Source organism: Brassica napus, unplaced genomic scaffold (assembly GCF_020379485.1).
Source record: "Brassica napus cultivar Da-Ae unplaced genomic scaffold, Da-Ae ScsIHWf_3058;HRSCAF=3863, whole genome shotgun sequence".
NCBI classification, from domain to species: Eukaryota; Viridiplantae; Streptophyta; class Magnoliopsida; order Brassicales; family Brassicaceae; genus Brassica; species Brassica napus.
The window spans coordinates 142,501-152,500 of NW_026016295.1; positions in this window are offsets into that span (position 1 = coordinate 142,501).

Here is a 10,000-nt window from a genome sequence, read left to right on the forward strand (position 1 = left end):
CGTCCGTGGCTGTCCGTGTGTGTCCGTGTGTCCGTCAGTACACACAGGACGTCCGTCAGTACACACAGGACGTCCGTGGCCGTCCGTCAGCACACGCAGGACGTCCGTGGCTTGTCCGTGTGTGTCCGTGTGTCCGTCAGTACACACAGGACGTCCGTCAGTACACACAGGACGTCCGTGACCGTCCGTCAGCACACGCAGGACGTCCGTGGCTGTCCGTGTGTGTCCTTCAGTACACACAGGACGTCCGTCAGTACACACAGGACGTCCGTCAGCACACACAGGACGTCCGTCAGCACACGCAGGACGTCCGTGGCTGTCCGTGTGTGTCCGTGTGTCCGTCAGTACACACAGGACGTCCGTCAGTACACACAGGACGTCCGTGGCCATCCGTCAGTACACACTGGACGTCCATGGCCGTCCGTCAGCACACACAGGACGTCCGTCAGTGCACACAGGACGTCCGTGGCTGTCCGTCAGCACACACAGGATGTCCGTCAGCACACGCAGGACGTCTGTGGCTGTCCGTCTGTGTCCGTGTGTCCGTCAGTACACACAGGACGTCCGTCAGTACACACAGGACGTCAGTCAGCACACACAGGACGTCCGTGGCCGTCTGTCAGTACAGACAGGACGTCCGTGGCCGTCCATCAGTACACATATCAGCACGCTGGCCCTTCCTGTGGACTGTTTGGGTGATTTTGGCCCACGTGGGCTGTCTGTTCAGTACACACAGGACGTCCGTCAGCACACGCAGGACGTCCGTGCCTGTCCGTCAGCACACACAGACAGTCCGTGGACTGCCCATCAGTACATATATCAGCATGCTGACCACACATATCAGCATGCTGGTCCTTCCCATGGACTGTCCGTGTACTTATTTTGGACAACTGATGCACCATGTCAGTACACATATCAGCAAGCTGGCCCTTCCCATGGACTGATCCGTGTACTGATCTGGACATAAGCTCGAGTTTTGATGGACTGGACTGTCCAAGTCAGTCTGATTGATGCTAGCTCGAGTTCTAATGAACTGATGGTCCAAGTAGTACTTATGCTGGCTTGACTTTCCATCATCCAACCAAGTGTTAACATTTTCCCTTTGTTTTTATTGTGGTAAGATCGAGGCCAAGCGTACTGAACGGCAAGCGTACTGAAGGGATGAATTAACTCTTTTGGATTTTAATGCTCCCGCCAGGATGATTTTGGCCGAGACTTGTGCACATGCGGGCTGCATTTTGTAAGACCCGAACCTGACCCTTAGGTCCCACTAGGTCCGTGCCTTACCTAAACCATGTTTCTAAGTTCCATCAGTTTTAAAGTTCCATATTCACTAAGTCATTTTCGAAATCTTGAGGTTCATTCAATCAATGCACGACCAGATAGACAAGAGAAAACATTCATTGTATAAATATAAACATGTGATCCATACAATCAGTCAGTTGCACAATAGGCTAAGTCATAAGTCATAATACAATACTATCCCATAACCCACACATCCATCCACAGCTAAGTCCTCACGGTTCCTTGGCCTTGCCACGGTCCTGGTCCGATCCTGAAACCACAACACACACACAACACAACAACATAAGTACATAACAAACCGATACCCTAGTAAGCTCATCTAACATTGCATGGTTTGGTTCCCTTAAACTAAGTTCTCTAAGCTAACCGATCAGTCAACAAAGCACTCGGCCATACTCAGGACATCAACTAAGACATCCCAAACAACCATTTAACACACGGCCAGACTGATCCAATGTGATCTAACCCATCAATCACACTGAACCACAAACGACCAAGGCTAAATCCCATTTCTGGCCATTTTTAATACATCTCCAAAAACTAAATAAAATTCATGACAATTACTGATAATTCCCAACTAAGAAGAATCCACAATCAGATTAGACAGAACCGGCCTCCTTCACCTAGAACTCGGCCAAATTCCACTAAACCGGCCATAACTGACCACCATCAAATCGGACTGATAAATCCAATTAGAAACCATGATAATTCATGATAAATCATCACTAAGAACAATCCATGGTCGGATCCCAATAATCCCTTCAGGAACTATGAGATCTCAACACACCAGCCCAACCAAGGCCATGGAGGGTTTCTGGGTACCGACCAAGACCATGGCTCAGTCAGAACGTGTCTGAATCATCCAACACATTCAGAACATAGAAGAGATGAAGTAGAATAGTAAGGGAAAAGGAAGAGATGGGTCTGGTCCAACCAATCCGACCACAGCCTACACGGAATTCCACCGCGGCCATGGTAGGATGGTTCGGTCCATCCCACTCACCTTGGGCGTGCGCTCAGGAGTGCTCAAGCCCTTCTCCAGATCCTTCTCCTTGCCTCTGGTTGCCATCACCAAATGCTCTCCTCTTCCCACAGACCAACTTCTGGTCGGAGTCCGATCACCACCACCCACAGTCTCGGTTTGGCCGGCCTTCTTCTCTCTTTCTCTCTTTCTTTCTGTCACGATTTTGGCAGAGTTTTCCCTAAGGAATTTGATGCCATTTTCGACACCCAAGTGTCTGTATTTATAGAGAAAGGTCGGCCAATAACTGCCTGGGCGGACAGTTGCAACCGGTTGGAAGGGAAAAGACACAAACTGCCCAATTCCCACCTTTTCGCCCATCAACCGTCCAACTGCTCCCTTTGGCGTGTGGGCTGTCTGGAAATAGGCCCAATGCCTCAATCTGCATCCCAAGTACATCCACCAAGACCCACGGACCCAATAAAGACCCATAGGCCCTTAGTGGTTCAGCCACCACCCAGCCGGACCCTTGACCGCCCATGGACCGGCAACACTGGCCCGGACCATAACACTCCACCCAGCTGAGTTGAGCTGAGTGCCAGCTTCCCCAGCTGAGGGAGCTAGTGATCCAGCTACTGGAGCTGACCCAAGCTAGTGTGAGCTACACTAAGCTTGTCCTAGCTGACTGAGCTGCTTCCCATCATCGTCCAGCTGCCTTAGAACTCATCCAGCTCTTATTTCCTTGTCTCCATCCGATTCTGGTCAAGTCTCAGCATACTGATGCACTTAACCATCCATTCCAGCCATGATACGCTTGTCTTTAGGTCTTACGACCTGACTAGCACGTCTCCCCGTACCATGGCTGTGCCCGAAGGCTCTATCTAGAATCAGGGACATGACAAGTCTCCCCCACTTGAGATGGATTCGTCCTCGAATCCAAGTCTAGACTTGTCTCCATCATAAACTGACCATACCACTCTGGATAGTCAGCTTTCATTCTCATCTCGGTTTCCCAAGTGACTTGTTCTTGCCCACTGCATTCCCACACGACTTTGACCATTTGAATGGTCTTGTTCCTCATTGCTTTTTCCATCCTGTCTACAATCCGAACCGGCCTTGTCTCCAAGGTGAGGTTCGTGCCTAGATCAGATGGAATTTCCGGTATCACAATGTCTTGATCTGAAAGACATTTTCTCAATTGAGACACATGGAATACATTATGAAATGCTTCCATCTCAGTTGGTAGGTTAAGCTTGTAAGCCACCGAACCAACTCTCTCAATGATCCGGAATGGACCCAAGTACCTTGGATCCAACTTCCCTCGGCCAGAAACCCTTTTCCGACCTCTGAAAGTAATCATCTTGAGGTAGACCATGTCGTCCACCTCAAACTCAACATGTTTCCTTCTCTTATCCGCATAAGACTTGTGACGGTCCTGTGCCTCCTTCATCTTGTCACGGATGAACTTAATCTTCTCCGTGGTCTCCTCCACTATCTCAGGTCCTATCATGCTGCGCTCCCCCACTTGGGTCCAGCATAATGGTGTCCTGCAGGGCCGTCCGTACAAAGCTTCGTAGGGCGACATCCCAATACTGGTATGGAAGCTGTTGTTGTAAGCAAACTCTACCAATGGCAAGTGTCTTTCCCAGGAATTTCCCCAGTCCAAGACACAAGCCCTTAACATGTCTTCCAACGTCTGGATGGTTCTTTCAGACTGACCATCCGTTTGGGGGTGATAGGCTGTGCTCATGTGCACTCTTGTTCCCAAGGCCTTTTGGAAAGCCTTCCAGAAATAAGAAGTGAACCGAGGGTCCCTATCCGACACAATACTGGCTGGTACACCATGCAGGCGTACCACCTGATCCATGTAAATCTGTACCAAGGGCTCCACACCATCAGTCTTCTTGATTGGTATGAACAGAGCTGACTTGGTCAGACGATCCACCACTACCCAAACCGAATCCTTTCTATTCCTGGTCATGGGAAAACCTGACACAAAGTCCATGGTGATGTGATCCCACTTCCATTCTGGAATAGGTAGATTCTGGAGTAATCCACTGGGTACTTGGTGCTCAGCCTTGACGAGTTGGCAAGTAGGACACTTAGCCACCCACTCGGCCACATCCGTCTTCATACGGATCCAATGATAGTACCTCTTGATATCCTTGTACATCTTGTTCAGTCCCGGGTGCACAGAGAACTTAGACTTATGAGACTGACTCATAATCTCTTCCTTTAGTTCCCTTACATTCGGAACACTGATCCTCCCATGGACCAAAATCGTACCATCACTCGCAACCTGGTACTCGGTTTTATCATTCAGAGCAACCTTCTGGAGGTTCTCATCCAAGCTTTGTGCTTGCCTGATCCTGGTAAGGAGATCAGCCTGGTTCACTGCTTCTAAACCCAACGGCTCGTCCTCGCTGGCCAGTGTGTTTAAATGCAATGTCCTAACCATCCCTTCCAGCACCTCTGCTTCCCTCTCGGCTGATACCTCAGCTCTCCTACGGCTTAAGGCATCGGCCACTAGGTTTGCTTTACCTGGATGGTAAGCAATATCCAGATCATAATCGGCCACGAACTCCATCCATCTCCTTTGCCTCAAATTCAACTCAGGTTGAGTGAATATATACTTGAGACTCTTGTGGTCGGTCAAAATCTGAACCTTGGCACCATACAAGTATGATCGCCATATCTTGAGGGCGAACACCACTGCGGCCATCTCAAGGTCGTGGGTTGGATAGTTCCCCTCATGCTTCCTCAACTGCCTAGAGGCATAAGCGATGACCTTCCCATGTTGGGTTAATACACATCCTAATCCGGTTATGGAGGCGTCTGTGTAAACCACATATGGTTGGTCTGCCTCTGGCAACACCAATACCGGTGCACTTGTCAACATGTGCTTAAGTGCAGAGAAACATTCCTCACATTTCTCAGACCATACAAACCTCACGTCTTTCCCAGTCAGTTGTGTCATAGGTTGAGCCAAGCTGGCAAACCCCTTGACAAACTTCCTGTAATAACCGGCCAGACCTAGAAAGCTCCTGACTTCAGTTGCACTCTTAGGTCTAGGCCATTCTTGTATGGCCTTAATCTTTTCCGGGTCCACGGAGACACCTTGGTCGGATACAATGTGACCCAGGAACCCAACACTTCTTTGCCAAAAACTGCACTTGCTCAATTTGGCATAGAGCTGTTGTTCCCTCAATCGTCCCAACACTGCTCTTAGATGTCTCTCATGATCCTCTTTGGTCTTGGAGTAGACCAAGATATCATCAATGAAGATGATTACAAACTCATCCAGGAAATCCCTGAATATGCTGTTCATCATCTTCATGAAAGCTGCTGGTGCATTGGTTAATCCAAATGGCATGACCACAAACTCATAGTGGCCATACCTGGTTCGGAAGGCTGTCTTCCTTACATCATTTGGTTCAATGGGAATCTGATGATACCCTGAAGCCAAATCGATTTTAGAAAACCATTTTGCACCCTTGAGCTGATCCAACAACTCATCTATCCGAGGCAATGGGTACTTGTTCTTCACAGTCACCCGGTTTAACCCTCGATAGTCAATACACAATCTGAAGCTACCATCCTTCTTCTTCACAAAGAGGACTGGTGCTCCCCAGGGTGACACACTAGGCCGTATGAAACCCTTATCCAGCAACTCTTCAAGTTGCTTCTTAAGCTCGGCCATCTCGGCAGGAGCCATTCTGTAGGGACTTTTGGATAATGGGGCCGTCCCTGGTTCGAGTTCTATTATGAATGGATCCAACCTATCAGGGGGAATGCCCTGTAGCGCCCTAAACACATCCTGGAACTCACCAACCAGCGGTATTCCCTCCGGGTCACCACCCCCTACGACCTCCTTAGTGGCGATTGTGGCCAGATAAGCCTCACAACCCTTCCTCAGCATCCTCTCAACATGGATAGCTGACACCACCAAGCATCCAGAGATCGGACGTATACCTTGGAACCTGATCGGAGCCCCACACCCACTCTCAAAAAGCACACGCCCCCGGTGACAGTCAAGAGTGGCCCGATACTTTCCAAGCCAGTCCATACCCAAGATCACCTCGTGATTCTTTAGGTGGACTACCACAAGATCCACAGGCATGACCCTGTCCTGGATCATTACTGGGACGTCCTGAATCACCCCTAGCGAATGCATCACTTGCCCACCGGCCGCATTCACTACCCCAGGACAATCCCCCGTTCCCAACTGGAACAACCCCTTTCCGAGCATCCCTGGACTCACAAAACTATGTGTAGCTCCAGTATCGAAAAGTACATGTGTTTCCACACCACCAATACTTAGGGTCCCTACACATGACCCAAACTAAGTATCTAACCGTCCTAGGTTCCATACCATGCAATTCTACTGAATTGGAAAGAATAAGATCAGACACATTACCAGTGATCGCGAGGAATGGTCCAGCCTTGTCCTCATCCTTGGACAGCTCATAGACGCGGGGTGCAGAGGTCTGACCGCGGTTCTGGTCTGGCTTGTTGCCCTCACCACGGCCCTTGCTCGACCCGGCTGCTAACTTGGGACAATCCTTACGGAGATGTCCCTTCTTTCCACAGTAGTGGCAAGTCCTGGTATCACCACCAGCTCCTTGCTCCTGTCTAGGACAGTCCCGAGCTGAGTGATCCATCTTACCACATCGAAGACAAGCTCCCATTGCTCTCCAACATTCACCTCCATGGTGTCGGCCACACTTGGGACACACAGGCCTACCACTTGAGGTTTTACCCTCTTCAGCCTGGTCCCTTTTCCTCTTCCGGTCACCACTCTGGCTTGAAGCCACCACCACACTTTTGACCTTCTGCTTATGCTCATCCGCAAGGTTGACCTCAAGCAAGGCCATCCTCTCAACCAGCTCAGACACAGTGGAGAAGGTACGGACTGAGCAATAGGTCCGGAGTTCAGCCCTAAGGCCTCTGATGAACCGGCGAACCTGAACTGCCTCGTCCTCCAACTCCTTACCCACATAGCGCCTGAGTCGGTTGAACTCTTCTTCGTACTCACGTACCGTCCTGCGTCCCTGAACCAAGTCCAGGAACTTAGCTTCCAAACGGTCCCATGCCTCAGCTGGGAAGTACTTGTGGTTGAACTCAACCTCAAAGTCCTCAAAGCGCTCTATGGTACCATTGGTGCGCTTGTCAAGAGCCAACCACCAGTTGTGGGCATCTCCCTCCAAGAAGTGAACCGCAATGTCCTTCTGGTAGTCCTCTGGGCAGCGGCTTGAGCTGAAGTTACGAGCCAACCTGCTCCTCCACTCATCCGCCTCAAGAGGGTCAACACTTCCAGCAAAGTGTTTAGTGCCCATACGAGTGATGTGCTCCAGCACCTTCAAGTAATCCACCTTCCTGGTCGCCCTAGCTGGGGGGTCAATCTCAATCACCTCAGCTTCCTGTTCCCCATGAACCGGAGCTGCTCCACCAGCTACCGGAGCTGCTGCTGCTCGGCCAGCCTGCTGGTTCCTTATAGGAATAGCAGTATGAGTCGGTATGTCCTGACCCAAAGGTGTAAACGCCTGAGTCAAAGCCAACATTTGAGTACTCATAGCTCTCATGACCTCCAGAACCTCATGCATGGATGGTTCCGCAGCCTGGTTCACCGGACCAGCTGCCCTGCCGTCCGCAGCCCCATTACGGTCACCAAGACGGCCAGTCTGTGAAGATTCGCCTTCACCTTCCAGCCCATCCTGTTGCTGCCGTCCATTCCCATCAGCTCCATTAGCTCCATCAGCTCGTTCTGGCTCATGTTCCAGCTGGAACTCAGCTCCATCCACACGAACCTCAGTAGGGTTGAGCTGAACCGAAGGCAATCCAGTCCCAACATTAACCCCATCCGCTTGGATTGGCAATGTTGCGGCCAGATTCACATCATCTGCACCCACTGGACCGGATGCCCCAGCTCCATCCTTACCCTTCCGAGATCTGGACTTGCTTTTTCCACCCTTGGGATTCAACACATGTAAACAATCATGTCAGCTCACATGATATAACAAAATAAATCACAACAATCCCTAAGGCTAAGCAAAACGACCAGACCTTACCATGAGAACCAGCCGGATGTGTGGTGACTAACCCAAACCCAAACAAATCCTAGAATCAACTCCGCTCTGATACCAACTTGTAAGACCCGAACCTGACCCTTAGGTCCCACTAGGTCCGTGCCTTACCTAAACCATGTTTCTAAGTTCCATCAGTTTTAAAGTTCCATATTCACTAAGTCATTTTCGAAATCTTGAGGTTCATTCAATCAATGCACGACCAGATAGACAAGAGAAAACATTCATTGTATAAATATAAACATGTGATCCATACAATCAGTCAGTTGCACAATAGGCTAAGTCATAAGTCATAATACAATACTATCCCATAACCCACACATCCATCCACAGCTAAGTCCTCACGGTTCCTTGGCCTTGCCACGGTCCTGGTCCGATCCTGAAACCACAACACACACACAACACAACAACATAAGTACATAACAAACCGATACCCTAGTAAGCTCATCTAACATTGCATGGTTTGGTTCCCTTAAACTAAGTTCTCTAAGCTAACCGATCAGTCAACAAAGCACTCGGCCATACTCAGGACATCAACTAAGACATCCCAAACAACCATTTAACACACGGCCAGACTGATCCAATGTGATCTAACCCATCAATCACACTGAACCACAAACGACCAAGGCTAAATCCCATTTCTGGCCATTTTTAATACATCTCCAAAAACTAAATAAAATTCATGACAATTACTGATAATTCCCAACTAAGAAGAATCCACAATCAGATTAGACAGAACCGGCCTCCTTCACCTAGAACTCGGCCAAATTCCACTAAACCGGCCATAACTGACCACCATCAAATCGGACTGATAAATCCAATTAGAAACCATGATAATTCATGATAAATCATCACTAAGAACAATCCATGGTCGGATCCCAATAATCCCTTCAGGAACTATGAGATCTCAACACACCAGCCCAACCAAGGCCATGGAGGGTTTCTGGGTACCGACCAAGACCATGGCTCAGTCAGAACGTGTCTGAATCATCCAACACATTCAGAACATAGAAGAGATGAAGTAGAATAGTAAGGGAAAAGGAAGAGATGGGTCTGGTCCAACCAATCCGACCACAGCCTACACGGAATTCCACCGCGGCCATGGTAGGATGGTTCGGTCCATCCCACTCACCTTGGGCGTGCGCTCAGGAGTGCTCAAGCCCTTCTCCAGATCCTTCTCCTTGCCTCTGGTTGCCATCACCAAATGCTCTCCTCTTCCCACAGACCAACTTCTGGTCGGAGTCCGATCACCACCACCCACAGTCTCGGTTTGGCCGGCCTTCTTCTCTCTTTCTCTCTTTCTTTCTGTCACGATTTTGGCAGAGTTTTCCCTAAGGAATTTGATGCCATTTTCGACACCCAAGTGTCTGTATTTATAGAGAAAGGTCGGCCAATAACTGCCTGGGCGGACAGTTGCAACCGGTTGGAAGGGAAAAGACACAAACTGCCCAATTCCCACCTTTTCGCCCATCAACCGTCCAACTGCTCCCTTTGGCGTGTGGGCTGTCTGGAAATAGGCCCAATGCCTCAATCTGCATCCCAAGTACATCCACCAAGACCCACGGACCCAATAAAGACCCATAGGCCCTTAGTGGTTCAGCCACCACCCAGCCGGACCCTTGACCGCCCATGGACCGGCAACACTGGCCCG